We start from the raw sequence: 21,415 nt of genomic DNA, 5'->3' as shown, positions 1-21,415 counted from the left end.
CCCTGTCCATCTGGCTGGGCTTCCCCAACCACTCTGGGCGGCTTCCAGCAAAATAATAAAAATGTCAAACATTAACATTCACCTGTTCTATGTCGATGGGGGGTTTCTGTTAAACTCGTTGTCAATAGGCAGGAAGTTCCAAGGTGTTGAATGCTGCTGCAATTTCCCAGGGACAGTCCCGGAATCACAAAAGCCGCCCCAGCCTCCCTCTTGATCCCAGAATGTCCCTATTCCCCCCCCCCCAGGGCTGCCATCCTCCAGGGGGAGGATGAGTCGGTGCTTGTCCTGAGCCCTGCGGATGGTTGTGGCGGCTGCGAGGGGGCACCCCATGGCCTCCCCACGGCTGCCCCTGACAGCCTCCTTCCTACAGGAGAATCCCGGAATTAGCCAATCACATGGGGCCCATTGTGTAAATAATGGATATAAAGCAGACATTCTGGGGGAACTTCCATTCCTCCTCACCACTACGAGCGGAATGAAGAGCATGAACTCCACTCTCGACTCCGAGTCTATTTCAGAGAGTGAGGAGGAGGAGGAGGAGATCCTGTCTTTTCCACCAAGGCCCGGACTTGCTGGATGCAATGGCTTTGATGGGCAGGCAAGGGGCAGGTGTTCCGGGGGGGGGGGGAGAAGGAAGGAGAAGCCCTTGCTAAAATATATTTAATGGTGTGTGCTTCCCTTTTTGTAAATCTACCAAAGAGCAAAGCAGAGCAAAGCAAAACAAAACAACACAACACAACACAACACAACACAACACAACACAACACAAAACAAAACAAAACATTGGGAGGTTTTTTCAGGACAGTGGGGGGCATGTGTGCTGTGTCCCATTGGTGAAACTGTCTCTCATGTCTTGTTACTCTGCCGTTTCTATGGGGATATACGCTCGGCATTTATCACCCCTGTTATACAAAAATCTCCAAATGGGTCCGAACTCCAATGTTTAAAACTCCTGGTAGAGGACAAGGATCCAGAGATCACGCTCAGGGTGGCCAAATTCTGTGTGACTGCCATAAAACCTACCAAAATGATTGAGGTTTTAAATGATAATTTTAGGTTATATTTTATTGATCAATTTTTTTTTTTAAAAAAACTGCCACTATATTTGAATTGTCTCTGTTATATCCAATTGCAATTCAATGTATTCCTGTTGTGTTTTATGATTTTCCTGATATTGTAAGTGACCCGGAACTGGTCTGTGACCATAATAGTAAAATTCAAATTCGTTGGTGAAGTGGTGATGGCACTCATCCTTCTTATGATAGGAAATGCTCAGGGGGGACAGATGAAAGGAGGGTTCGAAGAGGGTCAGTTGGGGGGTGAGAAATGTCCCTATTTACAGATGAGGAACACCGCAGAGTATGCTGCTGAGTGAAAAGACAGAGTTCTTACAGATGTGGAACCTGCAGTTTGTGGCCTCTTTCGTGATGCCAGTTCTGCCCCTCAAAGCCGTTGCAAGAGCACCTGTGGGGCAAAGCCGTCTCACACGAAAGAGGCCTGCCGCCCTTTTTAAATGTGCATGGGGGGGGTTAATGGGTTGTATTTATTTCGATTATGTATGTTGTGTTTTTATATTGTGGTTTTATGTTGCAACCACCCTCACACCGATGGGTGTAGGGTGGTACATAAATTTAAATAATAATAATATTTTTTAAAATAATAATAATAATAATTGCAGGATGAGCAGCACTTGGGAGGTTTCACTGAGTGGGCAGTAGCAGCCCCTTGGGTAGAAGCCCATCTCATGGCTGTTCAATTTGGGGGCTGATCTTGGGGGCTGGGGGGGAACCAGTTTTCCATGAATGCAGAGAAGCTGGGTGAGGTCACCTTCTGCACCGCCGTGTCCTCCAGCTGAACTCACCCACAGACATATTGCACAGGTCTGGGAGTCACAATGGCACCATCATTTCATTGAGAAGATGGCCAGCTGGCTCTGGGGCAAAAAGGAAGAAAGAGAGAGACTTCAGAAAGTCTGGTGGAAAGTGCCTTTATATTAATTTATATAATAAGGCGTCCAACACTTATCCTGAAGGCTTATTCTTCGTGCGTTATGATGGCAAAACGTTTAAGGGGCGGCAGTGAAACAGCGTGAAAATGCCCTCTAGGGAAGAGGAATTAGCATCAGAATATCCTCGCTAAAGCTCACCTCTGGATTGTAGAACACAGCAATAGCAAATCCGCTGCCTTTTAAAGCTGATTTCAATTCCTTCGCTCAGCCCAGCAAAGGAATCATTACCAGGAAGCTCAGCCGATTGGGAGAAGAATCAGAGGCCATTATTTTAAGGAGCATGATCTGACTTGACCCGCGCAGATGAAGACGTTCCTTTGCATTTCCAACTCTTCGTCACCAGGAAGAAAAAGAAGACATGGCTTTAAAAAAAATAAAAATCTACATGCAGAATTCTTATAAGAATTCTAAGGTCCCAAATAAAAAATAAACGTCCATAAATGTACAATGCAAACACATACATAGGTATATAAACCATGTGTCTGAAATGGTGTTGTTGTTTAGTCATTTAGTCGTGTCCGCCTCTTCGTGACCCCCTGGACCAGAGCACGCCAGGCCTTCCTGTCTTCCACTGCCTCCCACAGTTTGGTCAGACTCATGTTCGTACCTTCGAGAACACTGTCTCACCATCTCGTCCTCCATCGTCCCCTTTTCCTTGTGCCCTCCATCTTTCCCAACATCAGGGTCTTTTCCAGGGAGTCTGCTCTTCTCATGAGGTGGCCAAAGTCTTGGAGCCTCAGCTTCAGGATCTGTCCTTCCAGTGAGCACCCAGGGCTGATTTCCTTCAGAATGGAGAGGTTGGATCTTCTTGCAATCCATGGGACTCTCAAGAGTCTCCTCCAGCACCAGAATTCAAAAGCATCCATTCTTTGGCGACCAGCCTTCTTGATGGTCCAGCTCTCACTTCCATACATCACTACTGGGAAAACCATAGCTTTAACTATACAGACCTTTGTTGGCAAGGTGATTTCTCTGCTTTTTAAGATGCTGTCTAGGTTTGTCACTGCTTTTCTCCCAAGAAGCAGGCGTCTTTTAATCTCGTGACTGCTGTCACCATCTGCAGTGATCATGGAGCCCAAGAAATTGGTACAGGAGAGCAATCCTGAAGTCATTTTGACTCTCCCACTTGACCTCAATGTATTCCTCTGCAGTAAGGAAGGAAATGGGAAAATCTTCCTTTTGTCTTTATGCTTACAAATCCTGTCTTAAGGACATATTTGTGTATGAATAGGGTGAACCTGTGACATGGATTCAGGAATTAAAGTATTTACCATCACAAAAGAATGGCCAGGCTGCCCAGGTAATGCAGTCAGTGACCATTAACTTTTATCCTGGCAAACAGGATTTCTGCTGTAGACCAGCTCCTTCTGTGATGCATGTATGATGTTTTGGGGGGTGGTCTTGAGCTACAGGGTGGGCAGTTTCAAAAGTCTATATAAGGGCTTGCACACCTTTGTTCTGGGTTCCTCCTCCCTCCTGCGTGTGGTGAGGACCCTGTTGCAACAGTTTAATAAAAATCAGGCTTTGCTTCTCATTATTCTCTGGTTGGTCTTTGTTATTTTCTCCTACCAATAGGGAACCTACTTAAGGACTCTATAGGGGCTCTTGGATACCCCATCAGGGAAAAGGAGCAGTTTTTTCCTATAACACTGCCCTGGATCATTTTGGTTGGCCTTTTTGGAAGCTTCTCCAAATTTGCAATATCCTTTCTGAGAGGAGGCGACCAGAATTGCACACAGGGTCCCAAGGGCAGCTGCACCGTAGGCTCATAGAAGGGCATGATGATGTGGCCACACTAGGAGATGGTGCTAGGCTCCTTCCTGCTGAGCCGGGTCTGCTTGCAGAAGGGCTCAGGTTTAACCCCTTGCTTCACTGCAGAGAAGACAATACTGGATAAGAGGATGAACAATGATATTTTGAGGACTGCCTAGGACATGGGTAGGCAAACTAAGGCCCGGGGGCCGGATCTGGACCAATCGCCTTCTTAATCCGGCCTGAGGACAGTCCGGGAATCAGCGTGTTCTTACATGAGTAGAATGTGTGCTTTTATTTTAATGCACCTCTGGGTTATTTGTGGGGCATAGGAATTTGTTCATATTTTCCCCCAAAATATAGTCCGGCCCCCACAAGGTCGACCGGCCCCCTGCTGAAAAAGTTCCTCCATGAGGTCTTCCAGGCTTCCAGGGCATTAAGAAGCAAGAAGCAGTCTGGTTCTTCCCATTCTGCAAAACATGTGGCACCGACCCGTTTACTAAAACTGCTCCCTTTCCCCCAGATGTGCAGTGACTTGCTCTCCCCGCACTGAAACACAAGGTTCCCTCCCTTAAACGGCTTCTTTGGTGAACTATTATGGGTGCGTAGCTTAAGAGCCAGGAGATATAATTGGCTAATTCACACCTGCAGATAATTAGGGTTCAGGCAGAGCTGCCTTTGTTGAGGAATTTACCCGGTAATAATGCGATAGTGAAGGAGTAAACAAAATTAGGATAATAAGCCAATTATCCCTTAACTCTGGACTACTTATTTACTGGGCCAGGACTGAGGAGATATTGGGGTGAGGGGGTTACAGGGGTCCAGTGCAAAAGTGCAGAGCCCCCAAGTGCCAGTTCCCCTCCCGTTACGCTAGAACTTGGGACATGCAAAAGGAAGCACTTCTTTTTCACATAATAATACATATAACCCAATAGCCCCAGTTTTACAGGGTGAGGCTTATGCAGTGATGATACAGGACAGAGCCTCCTCAGTGGTGGCACCGCTATATAGTTAAAGCTATGGTTTCCCCAGTAGTGATGTATGGAAGTGAGAGCTGGACCATAAAGAAGGCTGATCACCAAAGAATGGATGCTTTTGAATTCTGGTGCTGGAGGAGACTCTTGAGAGTCCCATGGACTGCAAGAAGATCCAACCTCTCCATTCTGAAGGAAATCAGCCCTGAGTGCTCACTGGAAGGACAGATCCTGAAGCTGAGGCTCCAAGACTTTGGCCACCTCATGAGAAGAGAAGACTCCCTGGAAAAGACCCTGATGTTTGGGAAGATGGAGGGCACAAGGAGAAGGGGACGACAGGGGATGAGATTGTTGGACAGTGTTCTCGAAGGTACGAACATGAGTCTGACCAAACTGCGGGAGGCAGTGGAAGACAGGAGTGCCTGGTGTGCTCTGGTCCAGGGGGTCACGAAGAGGTGGATACGACTGAACGACTAAACAACAACAATGTTCAGTTGGAATCTCCTTTCTTATCATTTGAATCCATTGGTTCTCCCCCCTGGAGAGCAGAAACAATCTTGCTTCATGTTCTGTGCAAAAGCCCATTAGACACTGGAGGAGAGCTATCATATCTCCTCACAGTCTCCTTTTATCCAGGCTAAACACCCCCAACTCCTTCCTGGTTGGCATTGATTTGTCTTGGGAGACAATGTCATTTGAAGATATTGATTTGAGTCCTACCCTTCAGAGCAGGAGAAATCAAACTTGCTCCATCTTCCATGTACCAGCCTGCAAGGTATTTGGCTATCCCGTCTCCTCTCCATCTCCTCTTTCCAGGCTAAACATACCCAGTTCTCTAAACTGTTCCTCGTAAGGCTTAATTTCCAGATCCTTGACCATCTTGGTTGCCCTCCTCTGTACACATCCTTCTTAAATTGTGGTGCCCAGAATTGAACACAGGACTCCAGGTCGGGGTCTGATCAAGGCAAATTAGAGCGGTACTATTCCTTCCTTTGATGACAAGAGAGAGATGATGAGGGCCAAGAAAACCCCTGGAACAATGCGTGGTGGGAGAAGATGGAGGACTGAGACCCCTGCATTGCAGAGGATTGAACCAGATGACCCTTTGGGTCTCTTACAGCTCTACTGTTCCACGATCCTATGCTGTGTCACAGGGAAGCCAAAATGCTTGGGGTGTTGGCACAATGCCGAATGCCTCCTCTGTACCACAGCAACAGCAACATGCAGGAAGCCATGGTTCAGGGCAAGTGGCCACGCCATGTTCTCCTCCACTCATGTGGGGCTCCTTGCTCTTCATCTCCACTGGGGGGTTATTTAAAGACATCTTTAAGGCCATCCCAAGGCTCTTTCTTGACAGTGTGCAAGTTGACCTCTTCCACAGAGGGCAGCAAACAGTATGCCATAGTCCCCTTTCAACAGAAGGGCTTGCGAGATGTGTGCGTCATCAGCCTGTGTGGGGGGGGGGGAGAAGAGAGGGAGGGGAAAACATCCACAAAAGATGAAGCACGGAAAGGAGCTGGTTCACAACACCATTCCCCTTGTTCAGCAAAGCTGAAAGTAATTTCAGTGCCGATTCAGCAAACGGGAGGCCAGCGAGGCGTGAAAGGTTGTCCGTTTTGTCTTCTGGTATGTGCTGAATTGGCTTAGTCAAATGGAGAACGATCATGGCTCCATGTTTATTTGATGCTGGAGGGGTGTCGAGGGAGCCCGACTGCCTCCTGGGGAAACCCGCAGCCTCACTCTCTGTGCTCCCCAGGGAAGACTCTCCTCGTGTACCTTGAGGTCCTCAGAAAAGTCCTGCTGCATCAGGCCAGTGAGTCCAGTGTCCTGTTCTCACAGTGGTCAACCAGATGCCTCTTGGGAAACCTGCAAGCAGGACTTTAGTACAAGTGCAATGCTCCCCTCCTGTGGAGCAGCCTCTGCTTAACAATCTCCAAGGAAGGAGAGTCCACCACCTTCCAGCAGAGTCTGTTCCACTGCTGAACAGCCAGTGGACTCATGATCTGGTGAACCGGGTTCGCTTCCCTGCTCCTCCACCTGAAGCTGCTGGGTGACCTTGGGCTAGTCACACTTCTCTGAAGTCTCTCAGCCCCACTCACCCCATAGAGTGTTTGCTGTGGGGGAGGAAGGGAAAGGAGAATGTGAGCCGCTTTGAGACTCCTTCAGGTAGTGATAATGCGGGATATCAAATCCAAAATCATCTTCTTCTTCTTCTTCTTCTTCTTCTTCTTCTTCTTCTTCTTCTTCTTCTTCTTCTTCTTCTTCTTCCCCCCAGGAAGTCCTTCCTGAAAATCCTGCCCTTTGGACAGAGGACAGACTCCCTCTGAACAAGATGGGTTCTCCTTCCTTGGAGGTTTTAAGACAAAGGATGGTTGGCAATTTGTTAGAGATTTTTTTTACCTGTGATTCTTGCATCACAGGGGTTGGACTAGAGGAGCTTTGGGGTCCCTTCCAACTCTACGTATGATGCTGGGAGTTTTATGACTTTGAGTCTTAAATACGGCTTCAGCTTATGATGCTCCTGATCTTGGTAAACAAAGTGTTATAAGAAAAAACCTGCTCCCTTTCCCTTCTGCAGTACCCAAGAGCCCATATAGAGTCCTTAAGTAGGTTCCTTATGGGTAGGAGAATATAACAGAGGCCAACCAGAGTATATTGGGAAGCAAAGCAGCTCATAAGCCTGATCTTTATTGAACTGTTGCAACAGGGTCCTCACTCACCACACGCAGAAGGGAGGAAAGGAACCCCGAACATTGGTGTGCAAGGTCTTATATAGACTTTTGAAATTGCCCACCCTGTAGCTCAAGACCACCCCCCAAAACATACATACGTCACAGAAGAAGGTGGTCTACAGCAGAAATCTTGTTTGCCAAGATAACAGTTAATGGTCACTGACTGCATTACCTGGGCAGCCTGGCCATTCTTCTGAGATAGTAAATATTTTAATTCCTGAATCCAGGTCACAGGCTCACCCTATTTGTGCACAAATATGCCCTAAAGACAGGATCTGAAAGCAGAAAGAGAAAGGGAAGGCTTTCCCATTTCCTCCACCCTTGCAGAGAAATATATTGAGGTCAATTTGGGAGAGTCAAATTGGTTTGGTAAAGTCAAAATGACTTCAGGATTGCTCTCCTGTACTATTTCAGACACATGGTTTATACACTTATGCATGTGTTTGCCTTATACATTGATGAATGTTTATTTTATATTTGAGACCTTAGAATTCTTATAATAGCAAGGAACGACTTCCTTATGAAGAAAGGCCCCTTCCAACGCTACATTTCTTCTTCTTTGGCGACTCCTCATAGCCGAGTAATGTTGTCGTCCATAAACACGGTTTTAACAATGAGTTCATAAGTGACTGTGGAGGCCAATTCTGGACCCACACGTCCTTCCACAGTGGGGACATTGGTTTCCGGGAGGGAGTTGATCATGTTGTGGATTTGCCAAACGTGCCTTCCTCGTAGCATGTTTCTCCCTTGCGTCCTGAGTTTGAGTGTCTTCGAAGACCATGACACCTTTGGTAAAGGCTGTTCTCCAACTGAAGCGCTCGCAGGCCAGTGTTTCCCAGTTCTCAGTGTTTATACAGTGGTACCTCAGGTTAAGGGACGCGGGTGGCGCTGTGGGTTAAAGCCTCAGCGCCTAGGGCTTGCCGATCGAAAGGTCGGCGGTTCGAATCCCCGCGGCGGGGTGCGCTCCCGCTGCTCGGTCCCAGCGCCTGCCAACCTAGCAGTTCGAAAGCACCCCCGGGGGCAAGTAGATAAATAGGTACCGCTTACCAGCGGGAAGGTAAACGGCGTTCCGTGTGCGGCTCTGGCTCGCCAGAGCAGCGTTGTCACGCTGGCCACGTGACCCGGAAGTGTCTTCGGACAGCGCTGGCCCCCGGCCAATAGATGTGAGATGGGCGCACAAACCCCAGAGTCTGTCAAGACTGGCCGTTCGGGCAGGGGTACCTTTACCTTTACCTTTACCTCAGGTTAAGAACTTAATTCATTCTGGAGGTCCATTCTTAACCTGAAACTCTTCTTAACCTGCGGTACCACTTTAGCTAATGGGGCCTCCCTCTGCCGCTGCCGCCGCAACGCAATTTCTGTTCTCATCCTGAAGCAAAGTTCTTAACCCAAGGTACTATTTCTGGGTTAGCGGAGTCTGTAACCTGAAGCGTCTGTAACCTGGAGCGTCTGTAACCTGAGGTACCATTGTACTACATTTTTTTAGAATTGCCTTGAGACAGTCTTTAAACCTCTTTTGTTGACCACCAGCATTATGCTTTCCATTCTTGAGTTGGGAATAGAGTAGTTGCTTTGGAAGATGATCCTCAGGCATACGTGCAACAGGACCAGTCCAACGAAGCTGATGTTGAAGAATCATTGCTTTGACACGGGTGATCTTTGATTCTTCCAGTACACTGGCATTAGTTCTCCTGTCTTCCCAGGTGATGTGTAAAATTTTTCGGAGACACCATTGACGGACTCTTTCAAGGAGTTGGAGATGGCGTTTATAACTGGTCCATGTTTCAGAAGCATATAGTAAGGTTGGTAGTACAATAGCTTTGCAAACAAGCATTTTGGTTTCCCTGCGAATGTCCCAGTCCTCAAACACTCTGAATTTCAGTCGGGAGAAAGCCACACTTGCAGAGCTCAGGCGATGCTGGATTTGGGCATCAATGTTGGCCATTGCGGAAAGCCAAGAAGAAGAAGAAGAAGAAGAGGAGGAGTAGTAGTAGTTTGGATTTGATATCCCGCCTTTCACTCCCTTTAAGGAGTCTCAAAGCGGCTAACATTCTCCTTTCCCTTCCTCCCCCACAACAAACACTCTGTGGGGTGAGTGAGGCTGAGAGACTTCAGAGAAGTGTGACTGGCCCAAGGTCACCCAGCAGCTGCAGGTGGAGGAGCGGAGACGTGAACCCTGTTCACCAGATTACGAGTCCACCACTCTTAACCACTACACCACACTGGCTCTCCAGGTAGGAGAAGTGATCGGCATGGCTACAGTTCTATGACTGCAGGGGCCTCTTATGTTTTTAATGAGGAGGCACATAGAGAAGCTGCCTGTTCTTCTCCCACCAACACCCTTCTCCACCATCACTAACCCCCCTACCCATTTGACCATGCAGTGCAGCCCGGGTGCGAATCCTGATTCCAGCCTGACTCTGCACATTGGAGGAGAGCGACATTGGGAATCCACTGGACACCTCTGGTTCTGCCTTCATTTGCATCTCATCTGCTGGAAGTTTCCTCCAAGGCTGCTGCTCACGGCTGCCAACGGATACAGCAGGAGGATGGAATGCAAAGCAAAGAGTCCAACGTACGGCATCCTAATATGACTGATGCATAAAACAAGAGTGTAAACAGCAGCGCCTCCATTGTAGCCTGAACCTCGGTGCTTCCAAAAGGCCCCGCTGTAATGAGATGTGCAGGAGCTCCAGCAGTGGCAACTCAGGCTGAACTAATACAAGGCAGTGCTTTAAACAAGGGACCAGAACCCACCCATACGCAATGCGAGGTGAGGCTGCGTCTGGGTCGCTGTCAAGCGTGGCACAAATCCACGGTTTGCTTATTTAAAACATTTCTGTTGCCTGGTGGTGTTTGAGGGATGTTGGCAAGAGGTGGGAGACAGCAATGCAAAAAAGTACCCAGATTGCAAGGCAGGAGTGAAACAAAAAGTTATTATCAGCTGCCCGCAGATGACTGCAAACAATATTAACCACCGTCAAACACAGCTATGGAAACCACCAAGCCAAAGCTCAGGGAAGCAGGAATGTGACGGCCGGGTGCCAAGTCGGCCTCTCCAAATGAGCTCCCCACAAATATCCCTTGGGAGGGATTTGCACGGACTGGCAGGAGAGGCTCTCCGGTATTGCAGACTCAGGGAGTCTTGCCCAGGCCTGGCTTAGGAAGAGAAGAGCCTGCCGGATGAGGGCAATGGCCCGTCTAGTCCAGAATCCTCTTCTCACAGTGGCCAAGCAGATGTCCATGGGAAGCCCACAAGAGCGCTCGCTCCTCTTCGAAAGCCATTTAGACCGGTGGTCATCCCTGCCTCCTGTGGGAGGGAGTTCCACAGTTGAACTCTGTGCTACATGAAGAAGTCCTTCCCTAGATAATGTTGTTGTTGAGTCATTTAGTCGTGTCCGCCTCTTCGTGACCCCATGGACCAGAGCACGCCAGGCACTCCTGTCTTCCACTGCCTCCCACAGTTTGGTCAAACTCATGCTGGTAGCTTCGAGAACACTGTCCAACCATTTCATCCTCTGTCGTCCCCTTCTCCTTGGGCCCTCCATCTTTCCCCACATCAGGGTCTTTTCCAGGCAGTCTTCTCTTCTCATGAGGTGGCCAAAGTCTTGGAGCCTCAGCTTCAGGATCGGTCCTTCCAGTGAGCACTCAGGGCTTATTTCCTTAAGAATGGAGAGGTTTGATCTTCTTGCAGTCCATGGGACTCTCAAGAGTCTCCTCCAACACCATAATTCAAAAGCATCAATTCTTCTCCCTAAATAATAATAATAATAATAATAATAATAATAATAATAATAATAATGTCAGGGTTACTTCCAGATCCTAGCTCACAGAGGATCACGCTAGCCAGCGGTTGTTGATTAAAAGTCTTTATTGAGTTACAGTCTCCATTCTTGAGCTGCTGCGTGCAACCCTACGCCTTATGCTTAGGTCGGCGAAGCTCCTTCTGAGTCTCCGCCCCTTGCGCACCAACTTAATATCCTAGCCCTGCTCCACCTTTTCCGCCTGACAGTTCTCCTCTGGGTCCCTCTGCCCCCCTGGGTCTCTCCCTTCCGGGATTCTTCTGACGCTGACCCCCCTGACTCCCCTGTCTCCTTGCGCCGGGCTTTAGGACCTGGCTCTCTTTCCGGGCTGCCTACTGCGCCACCTTCCTGTGCATTTGAACTTGGCGCGCGCGCCCAACCTTCCACTTTCCGTCTAACCGTCACTTCGCTCCCCGATGAAGGTGTGGCCACTCCTGACTCGTGCCCTCCCTCCTGTTGTGAGCTGCCAGCGCTAGTTCCCAGGCGCTCTTCCTCTTTCCTCCTCTCTGGCGGTGACGTAGGTCCCGATCTCCAACTGCTCCCCTCTGAGTCCCCTCTGGCTCTTTCTTCCTGGGGTGTCCCCCTAGTCTCCCCCCTTGCCCTTGCCACTGGTGCTCCTCTTTGTGAATCTTCTGATTCACTGGACAGACTCGGAGATCTCGGGTCGTCGTCGTCACTCATCCTTTCTTCTGCCTCCTCCCCCTCGCTCTCTGTTTCCTCCCTTGCCCTCGCCTCTGCTCCTGAACCCCTGACATCCATCCCCCCTCAAAGCCCCCCCTTCCCCCTCCCCTCCCTCCGGTGCGGGAACTGGGTGCTGCAGTGTCAAAGGGACGAATGTCGGGTACAGTTCGCTTCCCGTGGCCGGCCTCCATCCGCAGACTCCCGGTTCTTCCTCCCTGCTCTCGTCAACGACGGTCACCTCTGCTTCCATCTCCGTGCCGCCGTGCTCGAGACCCTGGTTGTCCCCGAAAAAGTCCATGTCGGTCTCTCCCTCGCTTCCTTCTGTAGGCGTAGCTCGTCCTGGACCCTCCAGCCACTTCCTGCGCCACTGCTCCTCTGGTCGATCATCCCACCAATACGAGGGTTCTGAGGCAGATCCCGAGGGTGACCCCTCCGGGGAACGGGCGTCTCGTGTCGGTTCCTCATCCGAGTCGAACCCCCGGAACGTGCTGGCTGAAAGCGTGGGCGTGAAAAGCCAGTCGTCGAAAAAGTCCGCCGGCATTGGCCTATGGGGAAAGAGGGCATGAAACTCTTCCTTGAGCAGAGGTTCATCTAGAGCGTAGCCCGGCACCCAGCTGTTGGCATTGGCCGGGGTGCCCTCCTTAGCGAGAAGGTATTCTACCCCCTCTTCCCCCCATCTGGAGTCCAAAATCTCCGTGACTTCGTTGAGGCGCACCTCCTGTGCCACTCCCCGTTGCCTGGTTCCCTCTCGGAGCGGACTCGGCGCCGTGCCGGGTTCCTGAAACCTGTGCGGTGCCTTGTAGGGAGTGAGCACCGATCTGTGGAACACCGGATGCATTCTGGAACCCTCCGGAAGCGCCAGCCTGAAAGCCACCGGGTTGACCTGCTCTTCGACTTGGTAGGGCCCCAGTTGCTTATGCCCTAGTTTCTTCTTGGCCAACGACCTGGCCGGCACTGCGTGGGCTGCTAACCAGACCCAGTCTCCCACCTGGATCTCTTCGCCAACCCTTCTGTGTTTGTCTGCCTGCACCTTGTATGCGTGTTTGGCCAGCTCCAGGTGCCGCCGCAGCTGATCGTGAACCTCTTGCAACTCCGACGCGAACGCATCTGCTGTCTGCGGCTCCCCCTCCACCAGTCTTTCCAGTCCCGGGAAGGTTCTGGGGTGCCTCCCGTTGTTGGCGAAGAACGGCGTGACCCCCGTGGACACGTGCTTCGTGTTGTTGTAGGCGAACTCGGCGAGCGGCAGGTAATCCACCCACGTCGCAGGCTGTTGATTTGCATAGCATCTCAGGTACTGCTGCATGATGGCATTGACCCGCTCCGCTTGCCCGTTGGTCTGCGGGTGTCTCGCCGACGCCAGGTTGACCTTGACGTTTAGGAAGCCCATCAGCTTCTGCCAGAAGTTCGAGATGAACTGCCGCCCGCGGTCGGACAGAATAGACCGTGGCAGACCGTGAACCTTGAACACGTGGTCTATGAACAGTTTGGCGGTTTGTTCCGCCGTGGCCACCTTCGCACACGGGATGAAATGTGCCATCTTGGAGAACAAGTCCACCACCACCAGCACGGCCGTCTTGCCCCTCGAGCTGGGCAGATCCGTGACGAAGTCCAGGGCGACTCTCTCCCATGGCTCGACCGGAGTTTGCAGCGGTTCCAACAGTCCGGCCGGCGGTCTGTGCACTGGTTTGGCCCTCTGGCAGGTGTCGCACCTCGCCACGTAGTCCGCGACCTCCCCTCTCATTCCGGGCCACCAGAAATCCCTGGCGACTAATTCCACCGTCTTCTCCTTGCCAAAGTGCCCGGCAGTGGGCGCGTCGTGCAGCTGATGCAGTACCTTGGTGCGAAGTTCGTCTCCCGGCACGTAGATGGCCCCTTTGCGGATGAGCAATCCATCTCTCAGCTGGAACCCGTTGGTCGCTGCCATGCCCCTTCGCATCTCAGCCATCTTTGCTTGCGCGAAAGAGTCATTCTGCAACGCTTGTCGCACCGCCTCCAGGTCCACTGTCGCCGCAGCGCACGCCCACACTGTTGGCGCGAAGATGTGCATGGCGGCCGCTGGCGTGGCGTCCTCCAGATACTGTGGCTTACGGGAGAGCGCGTCCGCCATGATGTCCCCCGGGACATACTCTATTCGGAAGTCGAAATTCGCAAAGAACTCAGCCCAACGTATCTGCCTCTGGTTCAGGAACTGTGCCGTGCGCCAGTGCTCCAGATTCTTGTGGTCCGTGCAGACCTGCACCGTGTGCTTGGCTCCAATCAGGAAGTGCCTCCATGCTTTGAACGCTGCATGAATAGCCAGCAACTCCCTGTCCCAGATGGTGTAATTCTGTTCGGACTTGCTGAGCTTCCTGGAGTAAAACGCTCCGGGCCTCCAAACCCCCTGCGGGTCCTTCTGCAGCAGGACTGCTCCGACGGCCCTGTCCGAGGCGTCTGTTTCAACTCTCATCGGCCTGCTAGGATCGACATGAAGCAGCTGTTCCTCCGAGGCGAAAAGACGCTTGAGTGCCTGAAAGGACTGCTCCGCCTGCGCTGTCCAGATGAACTTCTTTTTCTTGGAACTGAGCGTGTCTGTAATGGCTGCAGTCTGCATAGCGAAGCCTTTGATGAACTTGCGATAGAAGTTCGCGAAGCCGACAAATCGTTGGACCTCCTTCCGGTTGCGTGGGCTTTTCCAATCCAACACCGCTCGAACCTTGGCGCTGTCCATGGCGAGCCCCTTGTCAGACAACCTGTATCCCAGGAAATCCACCTCCGTCACGTCGAATTGGCACTTCTCCAGCTTGGCGTAAAGCCTATGTTGCTGGAGCCTGCTCAGCACTTCCCTGACGTGTCTGTCATGCTCCTGCTGCGATTCCGAAAAGATCAGGATGTCATCCAAGAAACAGACGCACGTCTTGTAGAGGAGCCCCGCCAACACGTGATGCATGAAAGCTTGAAAAACGTGGGAGCCATTTTGCAATCCAAAAGGCATAACTCTATATTCGTAGGTGCCCAGGGGTGTGAACATGGCTGTCTTCCACTCATCTCCTTCCCGCATGCGAATCAGGTTGTACGCCCCTCGCAGGTCCAACTTGGTGAACACGCTGCCCTTGCGTACTTTCGCGAGGAGGTCGTCGATTCGGGGCATGGGGAAGTCCGACGGCTTGGTGACACTGTTCAAAATGCGGTAGTCCACCACGAGCCTTTTCTGGGGCGTGTCTCGCTTCTTCACAAAGAATACAGGACTGCCCCCCGCTGCCTGGGACTCTCGGATGAAACCGCGTTTCAAATTATGATCAATGAACTCCTTGAGTTCCTGCAGTTCGTCTTCAGACATGGAATACAGCTTCCCTTTGGGCAGCGCCGCCCCCGGCAGCAGGTCAATTTTGCAGTCATATGGTCTGTGGGGGGGTAGCTTGTCTGCCTCCTTCTCGCAGAAAACCTCCAAAAATTCTGCGTACTTGTGGGGAATCGCTTGCAGCGTGCCTAGCAGCATCTGTGACTCCTCTTGCTCCCCTTCCTGCCGGGGCATGATGCAGTGTTCAGCACAAAAGGAAGAGCCGAAGGTCAGCTGCCTCTGGTACCAAGCCAGCGTCGGGCTGTGCTTGTCCAGCCAACTCATGCCCAATACGATAGGCGTGTCCGACAGTTGAGTGACGTTGAAGCTGATAATCTCCTTGTGATTTCCAAGCCGCAGCACCATAGGTGGCGTCTGCTTCACCACTTGCCCCCCTAACAGCTCCCTGCCATCCACCGTGACAACCTGCAGGGGCAGCGCGGCAGGCAGCAACTGTATAGCGTGCCGGTCGACAAAGTCCTGCCCTATGAAGTCTGCATTGCTTCCCGAGTCGACGGTGATTGGCACGTCCATGGTGATTCCATTGGGTAGCTGGAGCGATGCGGTGAGCCTCACTACTGGCTTGGGCGGGAGGGGGTCCATGGGCGGTAAAATCTCTGGGGACTGCTTCACTGACACGTCTGGCTGGGCCCCAGTGCCTCCTCTTCCAGCCAGACATCGTCGTTTCCCTGCTGTGGTTCTCCTTGCTGCGTTGCTGCAGTCACCATTGCTGAGGCTGCAGTGTGCTTGTGGAGCCTCCGGGGACACTCTTTCGCCAAATGGCCTGGATCCTCGCAGATGTAACACTTCCTGTTCCCTCTAGGAGGCTTCGCTTTCACTGCTGCCGGTGCTAGGGCTCTGGCTGCTGACTGAGCCCTTGCACTCCCAACCTCCATCGGTTCCACCCCTCCCCCTGTTGGGGTCGTGGATTGCGCACGCGCTGCTTCTCTGGGAAGGAAGGAGGAGCCTCTGGCTGGTTCGCGCCCGCTGCGCCCTTCGTCCCTGCTCCACGGACGTTCTTCCAGCCGCACTCCCACCGCCAGCGCCCTCTGAACGATCTCCTGCGTGGTCCGGGGTCTCTCCCCCCTCGCAATCTCATCTTTCACCGAGCTGTTCAAGCCCTCCCAAAAAAGGTCTCTGACGGGAGCCGAATCTCTGTCCCATTCCAGGGCACTGACCAAAGCGAAAAAGCGGGCATGATATTGCTGTACGCTGGCCCTCCCTTGTCTTAGTCCGTGCACCTCCCTTCGGGCAAGATCCACGTCAATGCTTGATAAAAAACAGCCATCCATCGCTTTAATAAAGGCGTCCGCATTTTGGAGCGCAGGATCCTTATCCCTCCACAAATTGCGCAGCCATGCTTTAGCGTCTCCATGCAAATGGGACATGATGAACCCCACTTTCTCTTGTTCATCTCTAAAGTCTTTGTGCAGTAGTTGTAGTGCACACATTACGTCTGCTCTAAAATTGGGGTACTGTTGCAAATTCCCATCGAAGTGCGAGACCAGACTGCCTGTGCGTCTCCCCAACCCAATCCCCTCTGATTTGGGTGTCTGTTGCCCCTGCTTCGTAAGCACGTCCAACCTGACCTGGAGATCCCTGTAGGCGGCCGCTGCGTCCTCCTCTCTCTTCCTGGACGCCACCGCCTCGGCAGTCAGTCGTGAAACCGCGTCTCTGAGTTCCGTTATTTGCTGTTCGGCCGTCATATTGTCTACCGTTCGTGAGCTTTCTTGTAGGCACCCGCTTTCCCTCCTCTCCGCGAGGTCGTGGATGTCCACAATTTGAAGAGAAGGAGCTTACTGTCAGGGTTACTTCCAGATCCTAGCTCACAGAGGATCACGCTAGCCAGCGGTTGTTGATTAAAAGTCTTTATTGAGTTACAGTCTCCATTCTTGAGCTGCTGCGTGCAACCCTACGCCTTATGCTTAGGTCGGCGAAGCTCCTTCTGAGTCTCCGCCCCTTGCGCACCAACTTAATATCCTAGCCCTGCTCCACCTTTTCCGCCTGACAGTTCTCCTCTGGGTCCCTCTGCCCCCCTGGGTCTCTCCCTTCCGGGATTCTTCTGACGCTGACCCCCCTGACTCCCCTGTCTCCTTGCGCCGGGCTTTAGGACCTGGCTCTCTTTCCGGGCTGCCTACTGCGCCACCTTCCTGTGCATTTGAACTTGGCGCGCGCGCCCAACCTTCCACTTTCCGTCTAACCGTCACTTCGCTCCCCGATGAAGGTGTGGCCACTCCTGACTCGTGCCCTCCCTCCTGTTGTGAGCTGCCAGCGCTAGTTCCCAGGCGCTCTTCCTCTTTCCTCCTCTCTGGCGGTGACGTAGGTCCCGATCTCCAACTGCTCCCCTCTGAGTCCCCTCTGGCTCTTTCTTCCTGGGGTGTCCCCCTAGTCTCCCCCCTTGCCCTTGCCACTGGTGCTCCTCTTTGTGAATCTTCTGATTCACTGGACAGACTCGGAGATCTCGGGTCGTCGTCGTCACTCATCCTTTCTTCTGCCTCCTCCCCCTCGCTCTCTGTTTCCTCCCTTGCCCTCGCCTCTGCTCCTGAACCCCTGACAAATAATAATAATAATAATAATATTTTATTTATAAGCCGCCCTTCCCATCTGAAGCAGGGCTCAGAGCAGCTAACAACACTAAAAGTAACACAGTTTACATAAAAGCACAGTCAATTAATTGAAATACGTTCTAAAATCAATTCATTCTAAAATCAATTCAGAATCGAATTAATGGCAACCATTGGGCTAGAGTTCTATGGGGATTACAGAAGGAGAGAGGGGGTCAGGCTGTGCCTTGGCCAAAGGCCAGGCAGAACAGCTCTGTCTTGCAGGCCCTGTGGAAAGATGTCAAGTCCTGCAGGGCCCTGGTCTCTTGTTCCACCAGATCGGGGCCACGGCCGAAAAAGCCCTGGCTCTGGTTGAGGCCAGCCTAACCTCCCTGTGGCCCGGGACCTCCAATATGTTTTTGTTTGAAGACCGTAAGGTCATTTAAAATTAAAACTCAATAAAAAGCATTTTTTTAAAAAAAAATGAAGACCGTAAGGTCCTCCGTGGGACATACCAGGAGAGGCGGTCCTGTAGGTACGAGGGTCCTAGGCCGTGAAGGGCTTTAAAGGTTAAATGTTCAGCATCATTGGATGTCCACAAGTTCTAGAGTTAGGAGAGAGGAAGAAGAATGTTTCTCTTTCCACTTTCTCCAGGCCATGCGTAATTTTACAAACTTCTGTCATGTTGCCTCTTGCCTTCCTTTCCCCTAAACTAAAACGCTGGGACTTTCTGAATGCTCTGAGCCCTTTCCCTTAATTTGGGGGCAACCAGCGAGAAGACCCCTTCCCAACTGCCTCTCTTCCTTCAAGCCACCACAGAAATCTTCCCACAGAGCTTGGATTGCCATCTGTCAGGGATTCATTAGTGGTGATTCTGGCATTTCGGGGGGGGTGGAGGATTAGACGACCCTTAGGGGTCTCTTCTGCCTCTGCCATCCTGTGATCCTAGGATTTCTTCCTCGGCCTCAAATGCTGTCACTTCTCCGCACATGAGCAAAGGTGAGAGCGCCTGGCTCTGAGAACCTTCTTTGGGGGGTTGAGTGATGTTGGGGCTTCTTCCGCCCCCTCCCTGCGCAAAGCCCCGGGCCTTGTCAGGGCTCGCTGTCACTCTCACCCTGACGCTGCAGGATTAACTTCTAACTTCATTTGCTGTTGTTTAGTTCAGAGACGGATTCGCTGCTGAAATCCTGATGTAGCTCTGCGGCTTCGGTGCTCTTCAGCAGAACAGCCAATCAGTTGCCATGGAGCTTACCGGAGCTTTGGAGGAGAAAAAACGAGCAAACCTGTTGGCCTTTGCAATATCTTTCCAGGGGATTTTGTTCCTGCTTCTATTTTCCCAGCGTTTTGTTGTTGTTGGGGTGGAGGAAGGAGAGCCCCACTGTTCCAGTACACACACTGCGGGAGATAAAGGATGGAGGGGTGTGTGTGTCTCTGTAAAGGAGAACTAACCTGATTTCAATCAGCCCACGAAAAGGAGTGCAGGAAATCAATATTTTGCCTTCCTTCCCACTCCAGGGATCATCTGCAGCACACTCTCCATCTCTCCGTGGAGCCAGGGAACCGTTCACTCTGAATGGAATGAATGGATCTGAGCCTCCTGCTTTCACCTGGCCAAGCGAGGGAGAGCGAGCTTGGTGTTTGTTTGCATTTCAATAAGAACCCCCCCCCTTTGCCCTTTTGCAATCAGCTCCTGAACCAAAACAAGGCTAGCTTTTGAGAATCGTGCATCTCTGAATTTTGAGGCGTGCTTCTCCAACTAAATCACGTCCACAAAAATGCATATGGTAGGGGAATTAAAAATGTATCTATTAATAAAAGCAACATATAAATATAAATTATATCAGGGGAAATTGGTTGCCAAAAAAAGTGCTTATTAGTCACAACAGCACAAGGTGTTTATTAGGAGAAATTTGTATGAAAATGCTTCCTGAATCTTGTTTTCCATTAAGGCACCTGGTCAGCCACTATGAGGACAAAAGTAAAAACTGGCTGTGAAGCCTTTTTAGTAGAATAAAACACTTATACGTTTTGCAGCTTAATAAAGCTGAGGAATTAGGCAGTCAGACCTTTCCCTCCCTTTCGTTTGCGGTCAGCTCACCTTCTCCTCTTCACCCCCCTTGCAAAGAATGCACCAAATGTTTTTAATAAGATAAACAAAAAAGAGGGGGTTACTTACATTTCAATGCAAGCAGCAAACACAACAAAAGTAGTGTGCAGAAAAATGCTTCTAACTTACAGTAAAATAAAAAAAAATGTAGTCTTAGCTAACACGGCTGAAAGCAGGAGCTTTAGCCACGCACGTCTGGTCGGCTTGGAGGCGTGGTGGGGAAAAAGAGACGGTCTCCTCATAGGCAGGAGGAAATAAGAAGGATTGTTTCATTTGTTAGAGAGTTCTCACCCAGAGGAGGCAAAAGAAGTGACCACCACAGAGGGTCCTCTCTGGGAAGTTCAAGAACTCTTGGTGTATTAGCCCTGTGCTTGTCTAGCAAAACACATGTTTGTGATTTTGTTTTCTTCTTCTTTAGTGACCTTGTAGCCAAGTAAGATTGTCTTCCATGAACATGGTCTTAATGGTGTGTCCATGACTATGGCGGCCAATTCTGGATCCACACGTCCTTCCACAGTGGGGACATTGGTTTCTGGACGGGAGTTGATCATGGTGAGGGTTTGCCAAGCATGCCTTCCTCTTAGCGCATTTCTCCCTTGCGTCCTGAGTTCGAGTGTCTTCAAAGTCCATGACACCTTTGGTAAAGGCTGTTCTCCAACTGGAGCACTGGCAGGCCAGTTTTTCTCAGTTGTCGGTGTTTATACTACTTTTTTTAAAGATTTGCCTTGAGAGAGGCTTTAAACATTGAGGGAGTCTTTAAACCACACAGAGGGTCCTCTCTGGGAAGTTCAATAACTCTCGGTGTATTAGCTCTGTGCTTGCCAAGCAAAACACACAGTTGAGATTTTAGCTGCAAGCCCCACAAGAAGGTGGTGAAATCTCCTTCATTGGAGGCTTTTAGACAGAGGTTGGGTGGCTGTAAACAAAGGATGCTTTACCTGTGATTCTTGCATTGCAACTCTCCAATTCCGTGATTCTATGAAGGCTCTCAGCAGGTGCCTTTCTGGCATTCCCTTGAAACCCTTTCTGCGGCAAAGGAGGCAGCCTCATGACAGGCCTCCCTTGGCTGCCAGCTCCAGCAGTGAGCAGCTTTGGCTGGCAGGCAGTCCTGCAACTCCTAACTAGAAAGGAAGGGATGTTCTTCGCATTTCAGTGGGTGCCTCTGCTCCTCTGAAGTGCACACTTCCAAGCACATGTGAGGCACTGGAGAGACGGTGGGCCTAACAGGAAGGGACAAATATGAGCCTCTCTGAAATGCTCTTGTCAAAGTAACCAGAAGAGATGGGATCCAGAGCATCAGATTTTAAATTCTGTCTTTCAACGTCTCCTCCTAACCCCTGAGCTGCTTCCCAAACATGTGACACGTGAGCTGCTTTTTGCAAATGACAGGTGTAAACCCAAACAGAAAAGGGACGTCTTGCTTGGTGATGTGAGATGTTATGGCGGGGACGGCGGGGCAATGCAAAGTCCGTCTGCTCCTTGGCGGCCAGGAGAAGCGA

At 51.0% G+C, this 21,415-nt stretch overlaps 1 long non-coding RNA gene across 3 annotated transcripts in view; it reads right to left on the bottom strand.

Moving 5' to 3' along the window:
• The window catches only part of LOC309529000, a 70,815-nt gene that overhangs the window by 37,367 nt on the left and 12,033 nt on the right, over window positions 1-21,415 (bottom strand). For 2 of the 3 annotated variants that reach the window (XR_014218017.1, XR_014218018.1), the window contains exons 2-3: window positions 2,147-2,339; window positions 1,862-1,933 (exon numbers count right to left, since the gene is read on the bottom strand). This is a non-coding gene — a long non-coding RNA (uncharacterized lncRNA). The remainder of the gene's footprint in view (window positions 1-1,861; window positions 1,934-2,146; window positions 2,340-21,415) is intronic. The other variant, XR_014218019.1, reaches the window with a different exon arrangement.

The sequence above is a fragment of the Podarcis vaucheri genome (assembly GCF_965113315.1).
Source record: "Podarcis vaucheri genome assembly, chromosome: 1".
NCBI lineage: Eukaryota > Metazoa > Chordata > Lepidosauria > Squamata > Lacertidae > Podarcis > Podarcis vaucheri.
Note: the sequence above shows the minus strand (reverse complement) of the source record. Positions and strands in the feature narration are given on the sequence as shown.